Below are 23155 nucleotides of genomic sequence, written 5' to 3' on the forward strand. Positions count from 1 at the left end.
GTGCTACTAAGAAGCTGAAAGCCTGGGGACCTGATTTCAAAACACAGTCATGTGACTGCTTGGAATATGTTTGCCTTGGTTAATAAGTATCGATACCTGTGTCTGCAAATTAGTCTTTTGTGCCTCTCCATCCTAGTCAGATTTGTAATGCAAAAAACCCATAAAGACTAGGAAAGGGATCTATTGGCCTTAGCTGGAGCTCACAGCAGGCCCAGGGGCAAGGGCAGAGGTGCAGGTGGTTTACTGGGGAGGTGGTGATCCCACGAAGCGGCAGAGAGGCAGTAGGAAAAGTGAGGCTGGATGGGGAGAAAACTCAGAAAGGAGTATAATAAGGAGTGGTTACCCACGTGGGCAAGGGGCAGCCAGTCTCACTGGGGACCCTCCAAGAAACCATGCAGAGCACGTCCTGGTATTTCCCCACTTACCTGCCCGACCCCACCCCTCACTGGCTGAACGTCCCCCAGGACCCCGACAGCTTCACCCTCCACTGCCCCTGGGTTTAGCAGAGTGCGTGGGGAGAGCCCTCGATCAGAGAGCAAGGGTGGCTCAGGCGCCTCGGGAGGGAGGCTGGGAGCTGCGGGCCACAGCGGCAGGGGAGCCCAGGTGGCAGGGGGCACAGCGTCGTCAGCATGCAGTACAGCCTTTGAGCAGGAAGAGACGTCACACCCGGAATTAGACGCTCAAGGCGTTGGAAGGGCTCCTGGAGCTGTTCCAGGCTGGCCTCCCGGACGACTCCCAGACGAATGGAACTGACCCGGTGCACCCTGGAGGGTCACCGTGGGTGGCTGCTGTTGCCACCTGACTCTCTGTCCAGAGCTAGGAGGCTGTCACACGGGCTTTGCCACGGGGCTGCAGAAATCCTCACACTTCCACGACCTTGTTTATCATCAGAAAACAGCCTGAACGGGCAGGGAGGAGGCCCCTGCTGCACTTCCCAGGTCCAAATTGTTCCACATCCTATGCCTGTGGCTAATGGAAAGGACTGCCCAGCGAGAACGCCAGCTGTCTGGGAGCCCGGGGCATGCGGTGTGCAGCTTTCCAACCTCCTGCATGAAGGAGGGCAGGCATGCGCTTGGAGAAGCCAAGGGACTGTGTCTGCCATACTCTCTAACGGCTCACCCTCAGCCTGTGCTCTTATCCCCGTCTGGAGCCCCTCCGACAGGGGGGCACCCGTGTGACCCCTGCTCCGCCTTCCCATGAAAACTGGTCCCACTGAGGACACAAGGCTGCCTATTCTGCACTACAGCCATACCAGCCTTCTCTCTGTTTCCCAAAAGTGCCGAGTCCTCCCCAGCCACAGGGCCTTTGCACACGCTACTTCCCCTGCTAGAATGGTCTCCCACCTCTCGCAGCACGCTCTTCTTCTAGTTAATGTTACCCTTTGAATTGCAACTCAAACACCTCCTCCAGGAAGCCTTCCCTGACTCCCCAGACTAGATCAGCTTCCCCAGTTAGAGGATTACTCGGCACCATAGCACTTGTGGATTATTGGCTGGCATTGGGCTCCCCTGGTCAGCCATACATACCCTTTGACAGTGTGCTCATGAATCTCGTTTGCACCTCAGCTCGTAGGTCCAGACTGAATCTGGCTTGGGCTGACCCTCACCCGGACTGACCCTTGCCCACAGCCATGGCCCCAGTCCGTGTTCCCAAAGATGCACGGAAGCTGTCAATGATCCTTGTGGTACTTCCTTCGCCTACACCTGTAACGCCCTAACCTCACCTGGTCGTTTGTTTCTGTGAAACAGCTAGACCAACATTCCAGTCCCGGCACTCACCTGAGACAAGGTACTTCACCTCTCAGCCTCGGTTTTCTCACCTTTAAACAGGGATAAGAAATACGGGCCTCGGAGAGCTGTGATAAGAACTAAGCAAAAGAATGCAAGTGAGAGAGCCGGCCACTGCCTGGCGCCAAGTGCACACCATGACCATCACCTTTAACCTTTTGGGGGCACTTAGGGTCTTTGCCAGGTGACCTGCAGTGCCAGGGTTTCTGGTTGAAGATGTCATTTGTAACTCTTCCTTGGAGGTTGGGGATGATTTTGGGGGAACAGAGAGCTGGGAATCCTTACAGACTGCTTCCTGCACGCGTGGATCTAACAGGCGCAGAGCGCCCACGGCATGGCGGGGCACACTGACTCGCCCTTTGGAAAGCAATACAGAAACAGTTTGCAAAAGCCAGAGCAACATAACATCTTCGCCCTTTGGCCCAATAATCCCACTCCTGGAATACGTGCCGAGGGAGTATTACATCAGAGCAAACGCCCAGGCTGGCGTGGCTCAGCAGACTGAGTGCCGGCCTGCTAACCGAAAGGTCGCCAGTTCGATTCCCAGTCAGGGCACATGGCTGGGCTGCAGGCCAGGTCCCCAGCAGGGGGTGTGTGAGAGGCAACCAATCGATGTTTCTCTCCCTCTCTTTCTCCCTCCATCCTTCCCCCTCTCTCTGAAAGTAAGTAAATAACATTCACAAAAATCAAAGCAAATGTTTTCCTTGTGAAGATATTCATCTTGGGAACCCAAGACTGACCCCTACCCCCACCCAATCACCAGCAAGCCGGGCCAGGCCGGTACCACCGCATCCTGAGTGAGATTTTACAGCCATTCCCAGATTCACTGTGAAGTCTCTATAGAAACATGGAAATTCGTTTGTGATAGAACGTGAAGAGAAAAAACCATGTTTGATGTGGGGTCAGCCTGATAGCACAGCAATCTCACACACATGCACGCACACACAGAGCTGTCTTGGGAAAGGGGAAGTTTAAGGGATTTCTTTTCATGTTCTTTAGGGTCCATTGAACGCTATGCTGTTTTCGCAGGTTCAGGCGGCCAGCGTGCTGGGCATCTTCCAGCAGGTGACTGGAGGCGAAAGGAAACCCGTGCCCCACCTGGCAGGAGCGAGGGGCTCCTTCCTCACCGGCACGGCGGCAGCGTGCTGCAGTCCACACCTCGGACGAGGCTCCGGGAACGGGCAGGCAGGTAATGCTGGAGAGGCGAACCAGCCGGGAGGGAAACCGGACTCTCTCAGCCCAGAACGAGGTGGCACGTGTAGCACATTCAAAGGGCCATTCATCGTGATGACACGGGAGGCTGGGTCCTCCCGTTCGGACGCACCGGCACTGGCGGAGGCCCACTTGGGGTGCCACGGAGAAAAGGCAGGAACAGCCAGAAATGTGCCGTCCACCCGCTTCAGTGGCGAGACCCTGAGAGCCAGCCGCACCTTAACAGCACGGCACTTGCAGCGGACCTACTGTGTTTGATTCGAGCATCTCTCCCCCGGACCTCGAGCAAGAAGCTGACTCAGAGCGGGTCTTGCTATGAAAACCCTAGAGACGAGCATTGCCCATGACATTCACAAACACGGAAACATTCTCAGACTCCGAGTGTGGGAACTCATGGACACTCGGGGCTGGGAGCTTCCATTAACCAGAAGAACTCTACGACTCATCCTCTGCACTTTGAAAATAAGGAGGCGAACACAATGCAATCTAAATGCACGCATATCCCATCAAGGTCAGGCCACACGGAACCCAGTCTCCTGTTGCTTCTGCCCTTACATCTACAATAAATAAAATAAAAGGCAACATTCAGAACGGTGCTTCTTTGGTCTCGCAACCTCCTCCTCGGCACCGCACCCTGGCTGCTAGAGGGAAAGAAGGCAGAAGGCACAGCTGTCTCGGGAAGAGGGGAGAGAAGGCCCGAAGTGGGCAGAGAGCCGTCTCCAGACTGTCCAAGAACAGGAAGTTGGCCCCCGGCAGCCAGAAGGACTGTGGCGTCAAGGGTGGGATCCTCAGCTCTGAAGCAGCCAGGGTAGGAGACAGAGACGGGTCCTAAGAAACAGCCAGGGCATCGTCTAAGGGCAGTGGGTGGCCTGCAGCAGGGCAGACGGTGGGGCCAGCAGGGGCCCGGGTGCAAAGACAAAGGGTGTGGGGACAGCAAGCATGGACAGTCAGAGCATTATTTCTGTTCTCCTCACGACCGAGAAGGCCCCTCTCAACACGGTACCTGGGAGTTCAGGACCGTGCTCACCAGTCCTGACTTCGAACACACCTCCTTGTCAGGCCTCGGGCCCCTGTGTTATCTGGGACAGAGTGTCATTGTCTTAGTTGGGGCTCCCCCAGAAGCAGACCCTGGGAGAAGGCTATGCTGTGCATTTGAGAGGTGCAGGGCACAGAGTAGACAATGGGCCAGGGGGGTTATGCGAGGCAGAGAAAGGAGACCTTCCGAACCCCAGCCCTACCCTAGCCCAGCACACGGTGCTTTATCCAGCCAGCTGCCGCGGCAGGCCAGCAAAGCTTAATCCCCTGGGGAAACTGTGGGAGCCAGCGTGGACACACGCCCCAGGGTTAGACCACCCAGCAGCCGTCACTGGTCCCCCAGCCCTCCCGGCAAGAGCGGCATGAGCAAACAAAACGATTTCAGCAACCACAAAAATGCCCTCGGTGCTGACGGTGGGAGGGTGGGTCTTCTGGCACTATACTTGTAAGGATGAGGGCCTATGTGCGGGCCACGGGGTCACCACATTTAAAGGCGGAGTGACTCAGTGATGCCAGTCGGTGAGCAGCCCTTTCAAGGGTTCATCCCGCTCCACCAACCATTCCCCTGGTAACCAGGGACTCCCAACATACTTCCCTGGCAACCCAGCCTTTCAGTTCTTGGGAAGCGCTCAGGGGCAGGAAGTTCACCACGCTGGGAACCTCCAGCAGCATCCCGCAGCCCCCACCTGCAGGTCCCGGCCTTGCCCCCTGAGCCTCGCAGAGCTGCAGGAAGCCTCCTTCCTCTGGGAGTTCAGTTCTGGTGGCGACAGTGTCCTCAACCCCAGCAAGACAGCAAAGCAAGCAAACGCGTTTTAGAAAGAATCCTTCAGAGGCCTGTTCAACCAGAGAAAGACTTCCGTTCACTGATACGGAAGGTCAGGGAGTCGGACCGGTCCGCTCCCGGCCCTCCTGGTGAACAGAACTCGCACCGCAGGGGCGGGAGTCATTACCTGGTGGGCCGGGGGCGGCGTGTGCTTATCATAAAACACGAGGCTTAACTTCGATATCGGGATGAAAGTCAAACGGAGGCTCCCCCGGGGGACAAGGCGCGGAGCGTTCCAAGCCTGGGGTGGAGGATATTGCCTTTAGCAAACGGTCCTTCTAATTTGATCCCGCAAAGATTCCTGCAAAGAGAAAAGCAACGATCTGTCAGGAGACCGCGGTGTGCGTACACTTGTGTATGCATTTTTTATCGCGGCCACATTCTCGAGGATCTCGGTCATCAATTATTTGTGACAGGCAGTCGATTGTTTGTCTTTCGAGCACATTACCACCTACTTCCCTTTATCTGTCTCCCCTGTGCTACTGAGGGGACAGGACCATCTATTTCCTCTTCCCTCCCAAGCCCTTCTGTCACTCACTGCCCGGTGTCCCAGTGGAATGTCCTGGGATGATGGGCTCCGTGAGGCTGGAAGAGAAATGACTTCGAGCCCCGCACTCCCTCCGCTAACGGGTGCACAGCAGGACACCAAAATGCGCATTTAATTCAGCCGGATGGGGGCCCCCCCCTTGAGTGGAAATTCATCTCTGGATGTTAGAACAGGTGTTCCTAGGAGCTGCCCTGAGACAGGGGAACCACGAGAAACCAGAACATCCCTCCATCCCCGCCCAGAAAACAGGAGCGAGTTTGTGCCATGAAACCCATGTCTGCTCAAAACACCAGCCTGAAACAACGGCCTATGTGTTGGTGATGGGCAGCTGAGTTTTGTCATGAATTTTGATCTCTTTTGAGAGTAGCAAATAAGTGGATAGAGAAACACTCTCTTGGGGCTTTTAATGGGGAAAAAAAAATCACAGTGGGAAAATTGCACCAAAAAGAAAAAGCAGTATTTCCATACTTTGCCGAACTTAAGGGGAGAAGATGGTCATGAAAGGTAACAGGGCTGTTAAGAAAACAGCAGTTCTATTTCCAGGCCTTCCGCTTGCCCCGGGCCGGGGTTCGCAGTCACTGAGCGTGGGAGCATGCCAAGTGCATTTGCACAACGTGCCTTGCAAACAGTCGGGGTTATTCTTCATGCGGCCCGGCTGCATCTTTACATTATGCAGCATGTAATTAGCTATTAAACGACTTAGAAGTAAACGGCTCGGATTTGTTGGGACCGATGCCTGACGAATGATTTCATGCTGTTCTTTTAAATCAGTGCTGGGTTGACTGTAATTTACTGGTGGATTTGAGGGGGTTTTGGAGGGGAGGGGGGCTGAAGGTCTCCCAGTTTGGGAACCTGAAATGACGATGCAGTATTAACTTCATTATAACGCTTTTAACCAGCCCACAGCCTCCAAGACAGTTCTGCCCAGCACACGTCGAATTCAGTCTCTGTAAACAGTGCCACAGGCCACCTCAGGTCTTCTGCTCACCACACAAAACCAGAACACACAAAAGCCTCCCTTTCCCTGTAATTTCAGGGGATTTGGGCGGGGTGGGGAGACTGAACTGTCAATCAATTGGCATGAGTGTATGCGAGTCCTGCCATATGTCCAGAATGGTTGGTGCTGGGGTGCAAGGCAATTGACCAAAACCTTAATCTGCATCTCATTCTTGCTGAGCTTTTCTCACAGCCCTGCCCGGCCCTCCAAGCCAGGGCCTGAGTGTCCCCTTGGCTCCAAGGCAGCTTGTGCGTGTCCAGGGCTGCAAAGAGGCTGTCTGTGGAAACTCTGTCCCGGCTCCTGTGAGCTCACGGGGTGGCCGATGCTAGCGGATCCAGGCGGTGGGATGAGAGAGCCGAGTCTCGGAGAAGGGGAACAGGAAGAGCAGGAAAGTAGAGGACAAGAGGTTGCTTTTCCACGCTGGGCAGGAAGACAGGAGTGTGCAGTTTCTGGATGCAAAGCCGAAGCCGCCCAGAGGACCTTCGGAGGAAGTGGCCGTGAAGATCCCTCAGGGACTGGCCCAGGGGGCGGATGAGGTGCGGGGACTCCCAAGGCCAAGCATGAGCAGCAGGAAAGCCTGAAGGTGCTTTTGCTCAGCACAAGACCCCGGAGCCCTGTACACGGCCTTGGGGCAGGGTAAGGAGCTGATCAAGACAGGCGTCCTCACCGGCCCGGAAGGATGAGTGGCTCAGAGTCGAAGCTAACCTGGCTTTAAGGAGGTGCTGGGGCATTTCCTACACACCCCAGTTTGTGGGGGCAGCAGTCACGCCCACTAGAGTTACCAGTCCTGGTGGAAGTCCAGCCAGGCCTTCCCCTTCTCCAGTCATCTTGCTCCCGTCTACAGCAGGGGTCAAGGCTGGAACTACAATGACCATGACTGGGGTGACTCCAGGCCACCAGCCAGCATGGCCTGGAGTGACAACCTGCAAGCCTGCCAGAGCCAGGAGCCAGGGCAGGGCCATTTCTGGGTCCCGGGTCCCACCATCCCTTCCTGCCCCCTTCCCATGACTGTAGGTAACCCTAGGCCTGTGTGTCCACTCTAAGACCTTCCCAGTTTCCTCACACCCTCCAAAGCAGGCCCCACCCTGAACCCAGGGCTTCCGACCAGGGCCCAGGCTTCCCGCTCAGAGCCGTAGACAAGAGATCTATCCCTCAAAGAGGATCCACTAATTCCTACTGACTCTACAGCACCCCCTGCTGCCTGGCCCTGTCTCCCAGTGCTTCAACAGCTGGAGCTTGACAGGCAGCCCCAACGATCAGGTTAGGCCCCTGCACTGGCTCCTTGCCCTTGCCCTTGCCCTTGCCCTTGCCCTGCCTACCCCATACTGCCTGCAGGTCCCATGATGCCTTGCAACACAAAACCTAGCAATGGGTGGGAACCAGCTCGACTGCCACCTTGAAATGGGGTGGGAATGATAGTAATCACGGTGAGAAAAAAGCATAAGTTAATGTCTCAAGAAATCAGTGTACCACAAAATAATTACAGAAAAATGCAGCGCCGAGCAGCCTAGGGCACGCTCAAAGCAAAAGAGAGCTTTTCGGGCTGGGAGCAGAGGACTGACTGAGTGGGGGCGGGTAGCTGGGGGATCTGAATCCCCAGAGAAGGGGTCCATCACGGTGTGCATCTCCTAAGACCTGTGCTGGGAACACTCCGCAGGAAGACGGGAGAAAGCAAGCAACCAGCTGCTGCTCCGGCCTTGCTGATGAGATGGAAAGAGGCACAATCTTTTCCAAAGCAATTTGTCAGAACATTTCAAGAGCCATAAAAACCTCCTAACCTTTGATCCAGTAATCTCATATCTATAAACAGCGCATTCAAAAGCACAATAAGGAAAATGACACACTATAGCAAGGGAGCACCCACGCCACACCAGACACTATCCTAAGCACCTTACGCTGGTGTGTTCTCGTTTAATCCTCACAACCCGGTGAGGTGGATACTGAGGCACTGGGCGTCTGACAACTTTTTACCCAGCCACAGGCCCAGGATGAGGAGCCAGCACCACGGTTGTGCTCCCGGGGCCGGGCTTCGTTAGAGGACCTTAAGCTTCCTCGCGGGGTTGGAGCTGGATGGGGCCGTGGAGACCGGCTGGCCCAACCCTCTCCTTTATCAAAGGGGAAACTGAAGAGAAGAGAAGGGGCTCAACCAACAACACACAATGGGACCCGGAACCGGAGTTTCCGGACCCCCGACCCAGGGTGGAAACACAGTCCTCACTCCCAGAACTTCCCTCAGCTTCGCGGGAAGTCCTGGTAAGGATGGCTTCCTTTCATTTCCCAAAACAACTACTAAATGGGGGAGGCATGGACTCTGTTTCGAGACCCAGCCATCTTGCCCCCAGTTACATTGACTTATTTAATATATCTTTTTTAAAAGAAGATTTTATGTATTTATTCTTAGAAAGAGGGGAAGGGAAGGAGAAAGAGAGGGAGAGAAACATCAGTGTGTGGTTGCCTCTTGTGCGCCCCCTACGGGGGACCTGGCCCACAACCCAGGCCTGTGCCCTGACTGGGAATCAAACTGGTGACCCTTTGGTTCTCAGGGTGGCATTCAATCCACTGAGCCACACCAGCCAGGGTGACTTATTTAACACATCTTTATTAAGCATGTACTGCATACCAGGCTTATTCTGAGCTCTTGCAATGTAGAAGCGAAGACAACATAGTCCTGACCTTGAAGAGCTGAGGATCTAGTTACTATTAAGCACCTGCTGTGGGCCAGGTACCATGTCGTGCCCAGGAGTCACGTGACCAGCAACAACAAAGAGACTAGGCCTGACCCACTCCTTTCACCGTGTGCTCTGAGCCCTCCCCTTCTTCCCCCTCTGGGCCTCAGTTTCCCCATCTTGAGTACTGACCCGTGATCTTTCCAAGAAGCTACATCACCTGCAGACGCCTCTCTGTTCTTTCTGCCCCCTGGGCTTTCAACCCAGACAGATGTGACCGGCCTTGACAATGGGGCACACGCCAGTGTCCACGTACCAGGCTGACGAATGGGCCTTTTCGCCTACTGGAGGAAGAGGCCCTTGCTCTTCCTCCCTATGGCCACTGAGCGCCAGACACAAAAGAGTCAGAATGAATCCCTTCTTCCTGGTCTGAAGGGAGCCCCAGCGCAGCACTGCCCGCGTACCTCCAGGGGGCGCCATTCAGAATGGGCTGGAAGCAAACGCTGCCCCTACCCCCACCCCCACCCCGGTGGGGCCCAGCACAGCTGTGCAACTACTCAGCTACCCAGCCCCTGCAATGACAGGGCACACCCTGAGCCTTTGACTTGGGGCAAGCCAGGAAGGGGACAGCCAACAGGCACAGGCAGGTGGTGGGCGTTAACAGGAGCGGGGGTCTCAGGGCGCAGCGCGCGCAATCTGGAGCCAGCCATGTGAGTCCTGTCCAGGCTGTCTCGGCCACTAATGAAGACGATGCTGGGAAGAGGGTTTGCCGAACTGGCTGAGGATGACGGGGGAAAATCAGTTCAGACAGCTCGCTTTAAATTTAATTGTTCCATTTCGCAAATCCGTCTGGCTGGCGGGAGGGCGGACCCAGCGTCTGAGCCCAGCCCCGGGCTGCGGGAGGCAGAGCTCCCGCGACTGAATTATCGCGTCTCCAGGCGCTCAGGGCAGCCGCTCTGAGCCGGGTTTGGGGGGGCAGATGACAGCTGCCTCGTCCTGCCACACGTCCCCTGAGTCACTGCCTCTGGGCCCACACGGAAAATCTACAGAGTTAATTTAATGACGGTCTGTGGCCCAGAGTCCCAGAGCAGGAACGCGGCTGAGCGTGTGACTCGCCACCAGTTTCAACAGGCCAGAGCCAGAGAAGGCGGCGGGAGGGGCCGGGAGAGAAAAGGCCGGGTGAGGGGGGCCTGTCCCAAGGCTTCAGCCAGGTTTGGGGCCCTTCCTGGCAACACATCAGGAACCCCACCACACAGGGCCTGTCTCACCTTCCTGGGTCAAGAAGGCAATGCCTCTCTGCCTTGTACTCGGGACCTCGGTGCCAATAACTGAGCTTGTGCATGCACACACACACACACACGCCCTCAATCTGGTCGCTGTTTTATCCCGGAGAGGGGCGGTCAGAGAGGGCACATGACTAGGGGACAAGAGACCAGCACTGAGCACCAGGTCTGCCATTTTTAGCTGCTCGTTATTGGAAAAAGCACCTTCCTTCTCCGGGCCCCTAAAGGGGTTGGACTAAATCAGTGGCTTTCAAACTCCCCTTCAAATGACACCTTCCACAGAACCCCAACACATATCAGAGGGAAAAAATGAACCTTCTCATGACTGAAGGCGGGTAGGCCTCAGAGCCGACGTCCTTGCCGCCACCCTCGGAAAGCCAGGGTGTTTGTTGCAGGCCATCCCTTCGGAAAACCCGTGCCCCCTGTGCCCGGCTGGAGCATGGGCCCCGAAGATGCCCGTGCCCTGCTCCCCAGCATCTGTGACTGTGGTAGGCTTCCACGGCAAAAGGGACTTCACAGGCATGATTAAGGGTCTTGAGATGGGGAGATTCATTCAGGTGGGCCCAAGGTAATCACAAGGATCCTTATGCGAAGAAAGCAGAAGGGTGAGGAGAGAGAAGGCAGGTGTGACGGTGGGAGCTGAGCAGGAGGTCCGGAAGGCTGCGCTGCTGACCCTGGAGCGGTGGGTGGGCCCTGAGCCCAGGAAGGCAGGCAGCCCCTGCAAGCTACAAACAGCAAGAAAACAGATTCTCCCCCGGAATCTCCAGAAGGCACTCAGCCCTGTGCTGCCGCCTCGCTGTGAGGACTTCTGACCTCCAGGACTGGAAGAAAGTAAGTAGACTGGTGTTGCCTTACGCCTCTAGGTTTGTGGTCATTTGTTACAGCAGCAACCGGAAACGAATATACTCACATTCTATAACCTTGCAGGGAGGGACGTGAACTGGGATTCCCCTCATCCTTAGCTCCTCTCCTCTCCGCTCCCTCTGGCCAACCATTAGGGAATTTTGCATCAGAATCCATCTAATTGGAGCAGCCAGTCCCTCCCCAGGAGAGGCCAGTGCAGGTAACCCCTGCAAGCCAGGCCCGGGAAAAGCCCAGGGCTGCTCAGCTCCTAGTGGCAGGTGGATAACCTGGGAAGGAAACTTCCTTCCATGGGTGCTCCAGAGGACCCAGGACACAAGAGTGTTAGTCCCCTCCCCCTAGGATTTAGTCTTTATTTACTGATTTATGGGGTATTTTTTTCTCTCTCTCTCCTCTTTTCTCAACTTCCTATGAGGAGAGAGCAGGATTGAAAGGAAAACTTCCAATCTGGTTCAGGGATTAATTCAAGGACATGCATATTCATGAGTCCACTGCCCCCTGCTGCAAATCCACTGGTCAGGGGTGTTTCCCAGCCACCCAAACCTGGACTGCCCCTCTGTGCCCTTCCTCTGAGGCCCACCCGGATCTCAGTGGCAGCCCTCAGCACGCACTCCCCTATAGGATGCCATGGAAGGTGACCACTGGGTCATACCAGGCCAACCTCTGTACAGACTCTGGCATTCGCCAACTCCGAGGAGGCAGGCTGGGCCATGCACCCAGATGGCCTGATGACCGGCGGCCAGAGCGCTCCAGGGCCAGAGGACAGAGTGCAGATGACCTTGCTCTCAGAAAGCATGGAGGGCACTCGCTGGTCTAGAGACAGTGGCTGTTGTAAACACGGAGGGCAAGGCCACCTTCTAATAATCAGGTGCGTCAAGAACACACCTGTCACTCCTATCCCTTGGGCTTCTGGCAGACAGGAAGGAGCTGCCTCTTATACCCTGCTGTCTCCCTGGCAACCAGCACAGCTACTGGCCCACACAAGAGGGGCCAGGGAGGGAGACCCTGGTTCTCAGCACCACCCCACCAGGTTTGCAGTTCTGTGTCCAGCAGAGGAGGGAGGCCCCATATGCTGACAGTGAAGTTCTGTTTCTGGCACGTAATCTGTACTTTGGAAATTCTGCCTAGGGACTATTCTAGTATCGGGACCTGATGTCTAAGGCCCACCCCACATGCTACTGTCCACACCCGCCCTTGTCAGCCTGCCATCGGAGAGAGGCCGCAAAGCCACCTGGGCCCATTTCTTCCCCTCATGACAGGCAGGTGGGGTTAGGCTGGGGAGGAACTGGGTACACAGCACCACGGCAAACACGCCACCGAGGCCTGCTAATCACACCCAGCTGATACCTGCTATTCGCCAGCGAAAGGCGGTTTGCAGTGTCTCATGAAAATAGGGAGAAGGATTAAGAGGCCCCTCTCCTGATGAATGACTTTCCCTGCCTGAAAGATGCAATCCCTATAACTCCAAATAACTAGAAACAAAATGGAATTTGTACCGAGAGACCATTCGGGCGTGGGTTGTACCACACCCCAGAGTTGTGTTTTCTTTACATATTTTATTAAAATCACATGATGTTTGGATCCAGACAGGGATCAAACCAGACTTGCTCTCCTATAGGTAGCAGCAGCAATGGAAGGAAACTTCACAGGCTTTTGTTAGACACTAACAAGTTTATATATTTTTTTAAATATGTTTCTACAGAAAATACATTCACCTTCTCCTTTTTAAAAGATTTTTTAAATTTATTTATTTATTTTGTTTTTAGAGAGGGAAAGGAGGGAGAAAGAGAGAGAGAGACATCAATGTGCAGTTGCTGGGGGCCGTGGCCTGTAACCCAGGCATGTGCCCTGACTGGGAATTGAACCTGCGATGCTTTGGTTTACAGCCTGCACTCAATCCACTAAGCTACGCCAGCCAGGGCTACAAGTTTCTACTTTTAAAGAGACAGCCACTGTCCCTTAGGTAAAGGCATGCACTGGTGTGTAAATATAATGCAAAACTATGTAAAGATTATCCATCTCCTCAAATCCTTTTAGGGAAATAGGCATTAATAAATAAAAAACAAAGCTTCTTCATGGACTTCACTGCTTTTCTTCTCTGCCTCTCAGATATCCTAAGAAAATCAGAGGATCGTGGACTATTCAAGCTGGGAGGAGCCTTCCAGACCCTCTGGTTAAACCCTAAATGCTGACGGATGAAGAAAGTGATGCCCAGATAGGTAAGGGGCCTTACTCAGAATCAGGGTCAGTTTACTGCTAGTCCAGCACTTTCTGTTACCGCTTGCTCACTACCTCAGTCCGTTTGGGCCGCCGTTACAAAAGGACCAGAGACTGGGTCGCTTACAAACATCAGACGTTTATTTCTCACCACTAAGGGGGTCGGGAAGTCAAAGACCCAAGCACCGGTAGACTCAGTGGCTGGTGGGGGACCACTTCCTGCTTCTGAAGCGACTGTCTTCTCACCTGTCGATGATTTCCAGTGCGGAGTTTCAAAATGGTTAGAATCACACCTGAGCTTAAGCAAGGGTGGTTAAGTGAGATTTAATGATCTGGAACTGGGTTCAGGGTCCGCAGAGACACCAACTGAAAACTGAGTCCCGGGAGGAGCAGCCAGTTCCCGGATGCAGGAAGGCCTGAGCCCCAGCATCGTAGAACAGGATCGTTTAACTGATGCTCAGCCTTTCCAGTCTGCCCTCTTCCACTATTTACCTCCACACCTGGGACTTGTGACCCATCAACTATCCAATTCCTTTGGAGGGGGTGGTCCAGGAGGCGGTGATCGTCAGGCTGGACCGATACGCTTCCCCCTAAGACTTATCAATATGGAGCTGAAGGTCCTGGTGCCAGAGGGGGGTCCGCCAGTGGCCACCGGCCCTAAAACATGGAGGGGAAAAAAGCCTGTTTTCCACTGGAGAGAAGACCCCAAGCATGAGATGAGAGGGGGACCCGCAGGGGAGGGAGCAAGTCACAGCCATTTGAAGTGTAATTTCATCCTGGAACCTGGTTGCTGCAGCTCTTGGCCACCCAACAAGCAGTCACGGGGCCCTTCCCAGCAATGCAAACCACAGACTCCTTGTCTGAGCCAGTAAGACCTGGTTTCTTCCACCTGGAGAATCCCCAACCCTGGCCATGAAGAGGGGGAGCCCAGCACCACAAAACACCATTTCCCCCAGAAAGTGGAGACTGGGGAAGATATCGTTCAACCTGTACTAGCTGCTCCTGGAAGACAAGGAGGCATCTCAGCTTCCTTGAAAGCAACACTTGCCTCAGCAGTATCCTGGCACCGTGAACCCCACGCCCAGTTCCTGCACTGCCACGAAAGTGCCCACTCGTGCACAGTGCCCCTCTCCATATGCCAGAAGCCAGGCCCTGCCAACACCTTCAGAGGTGTGTTAGCACCCACCTCCCCTTGACGGACCCTCCCGTCCCTTCCATAGCTCAGGTGATTAGAAGGATGTAATGTATCACCCCCATGCTTTGTAACCCCCAGGGGCGGGGGGGGGGGGGGTGCGGTAAGTCCCATCGCTCTGCCAGACTCTGTTTTACTGAGTTTGGTTCTACACCCTGGAAGAGGTTGCTAGGGCAAAGTGACTTGCTCTGAATAGAACAAGGATGAGACATTTAAACTTCCAGGGTAACTAAGAAGGAAGGCTGGACACTGGGTATGCGACGGGGCAGTCGGGGCAGGGGGGTTCTCCATAGAGAAGCAATTATGGACTTCCAGCCAAGAGGGAGGCGTAGGTAGACACACTGTGCCTCCTTGCACAACCAAAAGAAGGGCACTAACAATTTAGAAACAAAAAACAACCAGAACTGACAGCAAACCGAACGGTATGGAAGTCTGACAACCAAGGAGTTAAGGAAGACACATTCATCCAGATAGGTAGGAGGGGCAGAGACAGGCAGCCAGGGCAGGGAGGACTCTCAGCAGGGCAGCAGCTGGCAGCCCCAGTGAGGCAGCAGATTGTGGAGCAGGGCACACAAGGCTGCAGTGGGCGGACCTGGCGGTCCCACATTCAAGTGCAGATAAACCGGGAGGAACAACTGCGGGGCAGGACCGACCACACAACCCAGGGTCCCAGTGCAGGGAAATAAAGCCTCAAACCACCAATTGAAAACACCTGTGGGGGTTGAGACGCCAGGAGAAACTGCAGCCTCACAGGAGAGTTCGTTGGAGAGACCTACAGGGTCCTAGAACATACACAAATCCACCCCCCTGGGAATCAAGTCCCCTGAAACAAGGAGACACTTGATATCAGGTTACATGTCCACAGGCTGGAATCCAATCAATCATAATACAGCCTAGCAAGTTATTATACTTCTAGTTAACGGATATTACAGTTACTTACCGTGATAAAGCTAGGTATTGGGGGAGGTGTGCAAGGTTGTATGTTTTTTAAAAAGAACTTTGATTTGCATGATCATTAGGAATAGAGCTCTGAAGATACACAAAGACTGAAAGACTGCAAAAATAAGATGTGTTATATAGGGTAGGGTTATCGTGGTGGTTTTCTAGTCTTCTCTAAAAAATTCCTCTAATGTCATTTGAAAATCTAGATCATTACCAGAAACTTGGATTTCTGATGTGGGCCTTCAGTGGGCACCTAACGTGGGTAAGGCTCTGTGAGGCACCCTGGTCCTGGTGCACCTTCCGGGCGTGTGCAGGCCAATGAGGAGAGGGCAGCTCACAGCTAATGGAAAGGCGAAAGGTGATATTTCCAATGACTAGGGGAGAAAACAAACGCCCTGTGGAGGCACAGAAGAGAAAACCTCTCCAGCTGGCAGACTGAAGAAGGATTCTGAAGGAAAGGACACAAAAACTTCCAGCACCATTTCTGAGGACAAGGGGACTCCCTGAAGGTGATCAGAATGGCTTTATAGGAATGCCATGGTGGCATTTAGAGGAAGGCCATGTGTAGAACAGAGGGCTTAGGAAGAAAAGGACCATCACAGACCAGGATGAGGAAGGCCTGGCCTCGCATAGTGCTGGGGTTAAGAACAGGAGAGGAAGAAACACACTAGCGTGCAGGTTGTAGAGCAGCTTGACGGGGAGAGAAACCCCAGGAGGGCAGCATGAGCAGGAAGACAGAGTGAGAGCAAAGGGTGGTATACAGGTGGCAGGTAGGACAGTCTGCTCAGGCTGCCGGAACAAAAGACCATAGGCAGGGTGGCTTAAACGGCAGAAAGTGATTTTCTCACCACTCTAGAGGCTGCAGAGTCCAAGATCAAGGTCCAGCAGGGCTTGGCCTCTGCTGACAGCTCTTCCTGGCTTACAGATGGCCAACTTTTCCACACGTCCTCATACAGCCTTTCCTCAGTGCATGCACATGGAAACAGAGAGCTCTTCTCAGACGGACACCAACCCCATTACAGGGTCCCACTGTCATCTGAACGTAATTACCTCCCCAAAGCCCCACGTCCAAATACGTCCTGTTGGGGGTTAGGGCTTCAGTGTATATGAGTGGGGGGTGGGGGGAACAGTTCAGCTCACTGCAGCCGGGCAGCACTGCCAACTCCTTGCTTGATGGGCAAAGAGGGTGAAGAAGAAACGCATTTTGTGTCTGTCAGATAGTATTGGTCAGAAGAGAAATTTATCACGTTAGAGGATGAAAGTCAATCAAGATTAGTGAGTAAAAATAGAATGCATTAAGTCACAGACTTCAGGGGACAGCACAGAGGTCACGCAAACACTGTGGGAAAGCAGATGAGATAAGAGGAGGAAGATAGCAAAGTGTTCTAATCCTTGCAGCCTCATGGTGAGTTTAAACCAGAATGTGGGGGGAGTGTGAGCACATTAAACAGATTTGGACTTCTGCTTCCAACCAAGGTGGGGAAACGCAACCAGATATACCTTCCTGCCTGAAACAACTAAAAAACCGGACAGAATGTATGAAACAAGTTTTCAAGAGACTGAACACTCGACAATGAAAGACTGAGGTCCCAGAAAGGCAAGGTGGCCCCACAGTGGACAAGCTTGCTGCCTTGGCGGAGCTTCCAGACTGCAGCCCTCAGAGGGAGAATCCAGGCAGCACCCAGGAGAAGCCCTGAGTGGAGGAGGCAGAACTGAGAACCCAGGGAGACAGAGCAGCAAGGATTCATAGGGAAAAGTCCTGGAGAGGAGAAGCTCCACTGAGAGGAGAAGCTCCACTGAGAGGAGCCTCCAGATACCTGCAGGAGGCCCCCAGGCATGTTCAGCAAAGTACTGATCAGCACAGTAAGTGAGGACACTGCCCACAAGTGGGAAGTGGACAACCCGACGGGAACAGAGGGAACAGCTCACAGCCCTCAGCAGGACTGGGAGTGGCACCTGTCCCACCAGACGGGAAAACCTCATGATTCACAAGGCACATGTCTTGCTTCAGTACAGGGGAATAATTACACCAAACTAACCTAAGCAAGCGCTGGTCCTGCCTAACAAGTCTTAAAAGCAAGACTCAAAGGGATCAAGTGTTGTCAAGTCATATCCCTGAACCCCAGAACAGTGCTCTACAATGTTTATAGGAAAACAAAACATCCAGCACACAAAAGGTGAAAGTCAAATGTCTGGAATCCAGTGAAAATCTACCAGGCCGGCAAAGAAGCAGAAAAGTGACAGCCACGAGAAGGGGAAAGCCAATGGGTTTTCACTGGCCCAGAACTGGCACGGTTATTAGACTTACCGAGTGAGAGCACTAAGGCAACATTAAACTTGTTTCAAGTGTTCGAGAAGTTAAGTAGAGACTTGGAAGATATATACATATAAAAAAAGACCAAAATCGAGAGATCAAAACTATAATGTTTGAGATTAAAAATAGCGCCACTGAGATTAATGACAAACTAAACATCACAGAAGAAAAGACTTGTAAATTTAAGACCACAATAAAAACTATCCAAAATGAAAAATAGGGAATATTTTTCCCTAAGGAGAAGAGAAAGGAGGGCAAGCACCACATGAGAAAATATTTAGAGAAATCATGAATGAAATTTTCCAATTTAATGGAAACTATAAACCACAGATCCAAGAAGCTCAACACACCTAAACACAAAAACATACAAAGGAAATGATCCTGCCCTGGTTGATGTGGCTCAGTGGATTGGACAATGTCCTGAGAACCAAAGGGTCACCGGTTTGGTTCCCAGTCAGGGCACATGCCTGGGCTGTGGGCAGGGTCCCCAGTAGGGGGCACATGGGAGGCGGCCACACATTGATGTTTCTCTTCACACATTGAAGGGAGGGGGAGCCTCTTTCTCCCTCCCTTCTCCCTCTCTAAAAATAAATCAATAAATACAATCTTTTAAAAAAAAGACAATGATCCCAAGACACACTGTAGTCAAGTTATTCAAAATAATTATAAAGAAAAAAATCTTAAAAATGGCCAGCTTTTTAAAAAGCATTACATACACAGGAAAAAAACGAGATGAACAATGGCAGATTTTGCCTCGGAAACGATGCAAGCAAGAGGAGAGTGGGACTACATCTTCACAGTAGAGAGAAAAACCTTCAAGCTTGAACTCTACACCTTGTGTATTGGTCTTCTGTTGCTGCATAACCATCACAAACTTGGAGTCCTATAACAAAACAATTTATTATCTCACAGGTCCATAGATCATATTGGCTATTTTCACGTCAGATAAAGTAATGGGTTGGCCAAAAAGTTCACTTAGTTTTTCTGTAAGATGGCCCTAGTAGTACTTAGTTGTCTTTAACTTCATTCAAAACAATTTTATTAGATCATATTGTGACAGCTGTCATATCACGGTGCATTTTTTTAAAAACTTATTAAAATTGGTGAATTTTTGTATAGCTATTTTAATGTTGAAGATGGAAGAAAATATGCAACATTTTCAGCACATTATGCTTTATTATTTCTTTTTTTAAAGATTTTATTTATTTATTTTTAGAGAGGGGAGGGAGGGAGATAGAGAGAGAGAGAGAGAAACATCAATGTGCGGTTGCTGGGGGTCATGGCCTACAACCCAGGCATGTACCCTGACTGGGAATCAAACCTGCAACACTTTGGTTCGCAGCCCATGCTCAAATTATGCTTTATTATTTCAAGAAAGGTAAAAATGCTACTGAAATACAAAAAAAAAAAAAAAAAGGTTTGTGCAGTGTATGTATGGAGAAGGTGCCATGACCAACTGAACATGTCAAAAGTGGTCTGTGAAGTTTTGTGCTGAAGATTTCTCGCTGGACGATGCTCCATGGTTGGGTAGAGAAGTTGAAGTTGATAGCGATCAAATTGAGACATTAATTGAAAACAATCAACCTTATACCATGCAGGAGATAGCTGACATACTCAAAATATCCAAATCAATAAAGTTATTGGTGAAAATGAAAAACGTGTCTTTTATTTTATGGAAAAAACAAAATGGACTTTTTGGGCAACCCAATACATTTGAGAGCAAAGAATATTACCAGGAATGAAGAACAGCATTTCATGACAAATGGATCAATTCATCAGAAGAATTAACAATCCTAAATGTTTATGCCCCTAATAGCAAAGTTTTAAAATACATGGAAAAAAATAGAGCTTAAAAGAGAAACAGAGAAATCTACCAATACAGTTAAATATTTCACCCTGGCTGGCATAGCTCAGTGGATTGAGCACAGGCTGCGAACCAAAGCATCGCAGGTTCGATTCCCAGTCAGGGCACATGCCTGGGTTGCAGGCCACGGCCCCCAGCAACCACACATTGATCTTTCTCTCCCTCTCTCTCTCTCTCTCTCCCTCCCTCCCTTCCCTCTCTAAAAATAAATAAATAAAATATTTAAAAAAGTCATAAAAAATATTTCAATACCCTTCTCTCAATAACTGATAGAACAAGTGGGCAGAAAATCAGAAAGGACAGAGAAGACTGGACACCAGTCAATCAACGTGATCGAACTGATATTTACAGAAGACTTCACCACAGCAGGACACACATCCTTTTCACGTGCACACAGGACGTTTACCAAGATTCTGGTCCATAAAACAAGTCTCAGTAAATTTAAAATTCACATCACGATGTATACTCCCCTTCCACAACAGAACTTAATGAGAAATCAATAACAGAAAGATCTCTGGAAAGTCTTCGAACGTTTGGAGCCTAAATGACACATCTCTAAATAACTCAAAGGTCAAAGAAAATACCATAAGGAAATAGAAAGTACTTGGAAGTGAACTAAAGTGAGATAAAAATTCGGTAGGTACCACTAACGTAGTGCCTAAGGCGGAATCTCTAGCACTAAACACCTGTATCAGGAAAGAAAGGTCTCCAATCAATGACCTCATCTCCCGCCTTGAGAAACGAGATAAAGAAGAGCAAATTAAACCTAGCAAGTAGAAGAAGGAAACTAAGAAAGGTCAGAATTCAATGAAAGAGAAAATAGAAAAACAATAGAGAGAATCAAGGACACGTTAATGACATTGATAAATCGGAGCCGGACTGATCGGGAGAACAAACTGCCACAGCAACTACAGAAGGCCGGTGACCTGTCCTCCATCCTTGCGACACTGGAGCAACATCATTTGCAGCCTCTATCTGGGGCTGCAGGACAGGTTTTATACTCTTCTGACAACCTGCTGTACTCATTGCTGAAAATCAGGACTTCTCACGTCCTAAGGAGGGATTTCCTGAGTCACACGGTTTCGGCACTAACACTAGGACAGTCCCAGGCAAACCTGGGTGGTTAGTTGGTCACCCTGAATTTGCCATCTCATCGTGGACATCACTGCAAGGCAGGCATAGTGGTGGCCAGCTAAGGCTGACATGGCCCACATTCCCAAATGGTCACCAAAAGGGTGACATGGAGCCTTGACTCAGCATGCCCCGCTTGGGCTACTCAATGATCAGCTCCTGCAGACCCTTTCCTGCAAAGGGAGGGGCGCTGGATACCAGGCAGGTGATGTGCAGCGATTTAGAATTAATTTATGCCACCTGCAACATCCCACTGGGTCAGTATTGTTCTCCACCCAGTTAATGAAAGGACTGATTTTTAAGGACACCTTGGATCATTAGAAACATGCGTAGGACTTCCTCCCTCTTACTACCCGTCTCAAGGGATGAGCAACGAGTCCTCCGGCAGTAGAACACCTTGGTTCTCCCCACAGATGTGCTCCCTGCAATCCTGTGTTTAATTAGCCTCCCTCTTCGGATGAAATCATCGTGTCCCTGCCCTGGATTTCATTCATAAGATCACTTACTTCGCATATGGCAGGCTTTTTATTGACTCACTCATTTACGGCGGGGCCATATGGCTCTCGCAGAGGAAAGCACCGGTGCGTTAGGCTGAGACCCAGCAGGAGCCGGGGAAGAGCCAACACAGCCTGACATCCGTCAGGCCTCCAGCAGACATCTAATTGACCATCTCCTCCGCACTACCGCACTGGAAAGTTCAGAGACGAGCAGAAGGCACAGACACTACCCTTAAGGCGGAGTTCCTCAACCTCAGTGAGATTGACCTTCGGGGCCAGATAATTCCTAGTTTGGGTGGGGAGGGGCTGCCCCGTGCACTATGGGATGGTGAGCAGCATCTACGACCTCTGCCCACTAGACACCAGTAGCACTGCCCCTCCACTCCCGGTGTGACAACTGGCCCTGGGAGCCAGAGTGGCCCCTGGGGTGAAAACCTGAAGGTGTTTGCAGTCTAGAAGACCAGCTAAGGACGAGTGCCCGGATGTTCGTGATGCGGAACATCATAGGACAGTAATGGCGGGAGTGCAGAGGCTGCGAACTGCCGAGCCCTCAGGGGCAGGGATGGGGGACAACAGAGGGGACCGGTCTAGTTGCAAAGGACCACCCTGCCACAGGGTGGCAGCCCCTGCTCAGTTCCAGCCAAGTGTTACCGGGTGTTCTGATGTGGATTCTGAAATCAGGACTTTCACATGAAATCTCTCATTTTTTTAATGTTCTTAAAGGGTTTAAAAATACTTTCAATATAATCTAAAACCAAAAAGGAAGTACAATTTTTTAAAAAGGTCAAGGATCCCCTGGCTGGTGTAGCTCAGTGGATGGAGCGCGGGCTGCAAACCAAAGTGTTGCAGGTTTGATTCCCAGTCAGGCCACATACCTGGGTTGCAGGCCACGGCCCCCAGCAACCGCGCATTGATGTTTCTCTCTCTCTCTCTTTCTCCCTCCGTTCCCTCTCTAAAAAAAATAATAAATAATACAAAATAAAAATGTAAAAAAAAAAAAGGTCGAGGGTCTAATTCAGTCAGATGCCCTTCTGTGAGAAAACGGGGCAGCCCCGGAGGATGCTGGGCACCTCCTCCAGCTCGCCGGCACCTCCGGGCAGCGGCAGCGGGGTCTGTTTCTGGGAAGTGGAAGGTGGTTTACACAGTTGAGCCTATAAAGATGTTCCTGACCCCGGATGCCCATTCAAGTCACCTGGCAACATCAAGAAGCCCATCAGAGCACGGACCCCGCCCCAGGCCAATTAACCAGAGTCTCAGAGGGTGGGGTCCAGGTGTCCACGTTAGTAAAACCCTCCCGGGGTGAGTCTAACCTTCAGCCCGGCTGGAGGAGCACTGGTGTAGCAGGAAACCAACGCGAGTCGAGACCCACTTGCAGGTAGTATGTTGATTAAGATCCAAATCTGCAGACTCAGATCTTCTAGGTTCAAATCCCGCCCCACCACAGGCAACTATGGGGTCTGGGAGACAGTTAACATGGGCCTCAGGGTCTCTAGCCATTGAATGGACATAATAACACTTACCTATCTTTCCAGGTTGGTGGAAAAAGTCAGAATCACTGGAAAGTGGGGCCCAGGCACTAGTGTTTTTTTGTTGTTGGTTTTTTTTTTAATTTTCAAGAGGTTTCTCAATAGCAACCAGGGTTGAGAAGCAGTCATTAGGTTCTGCCAGCCACAGTGTTCTGTGAATTCCCCTTTGTGTGAATAAGCAGTGAGGACTACACACCCACTAAGTCTGGGGCTGAGGTGCCCCGTTGGGATCCCTCAAGAAGGATTGGAAATAAGGAGCCA

This window comes from Phyllostomus discolor, chromosome 5 (genome assembly GCF_004126475.2).
Source record: "Phyllostomus discolor isolate MPI-MPIP mPhyDis1 chromosome 5, mPhyDis1.pri.v3, whole genome shotgun sequence".
Classification (NCBI taxonomy): domain Eukaryota; kingdom Metazoa; phylum Chordata; class Mammalia; order Chiroptera; family Phyllostomidae; genus Phyllostomus; species Phyllostomus discolor.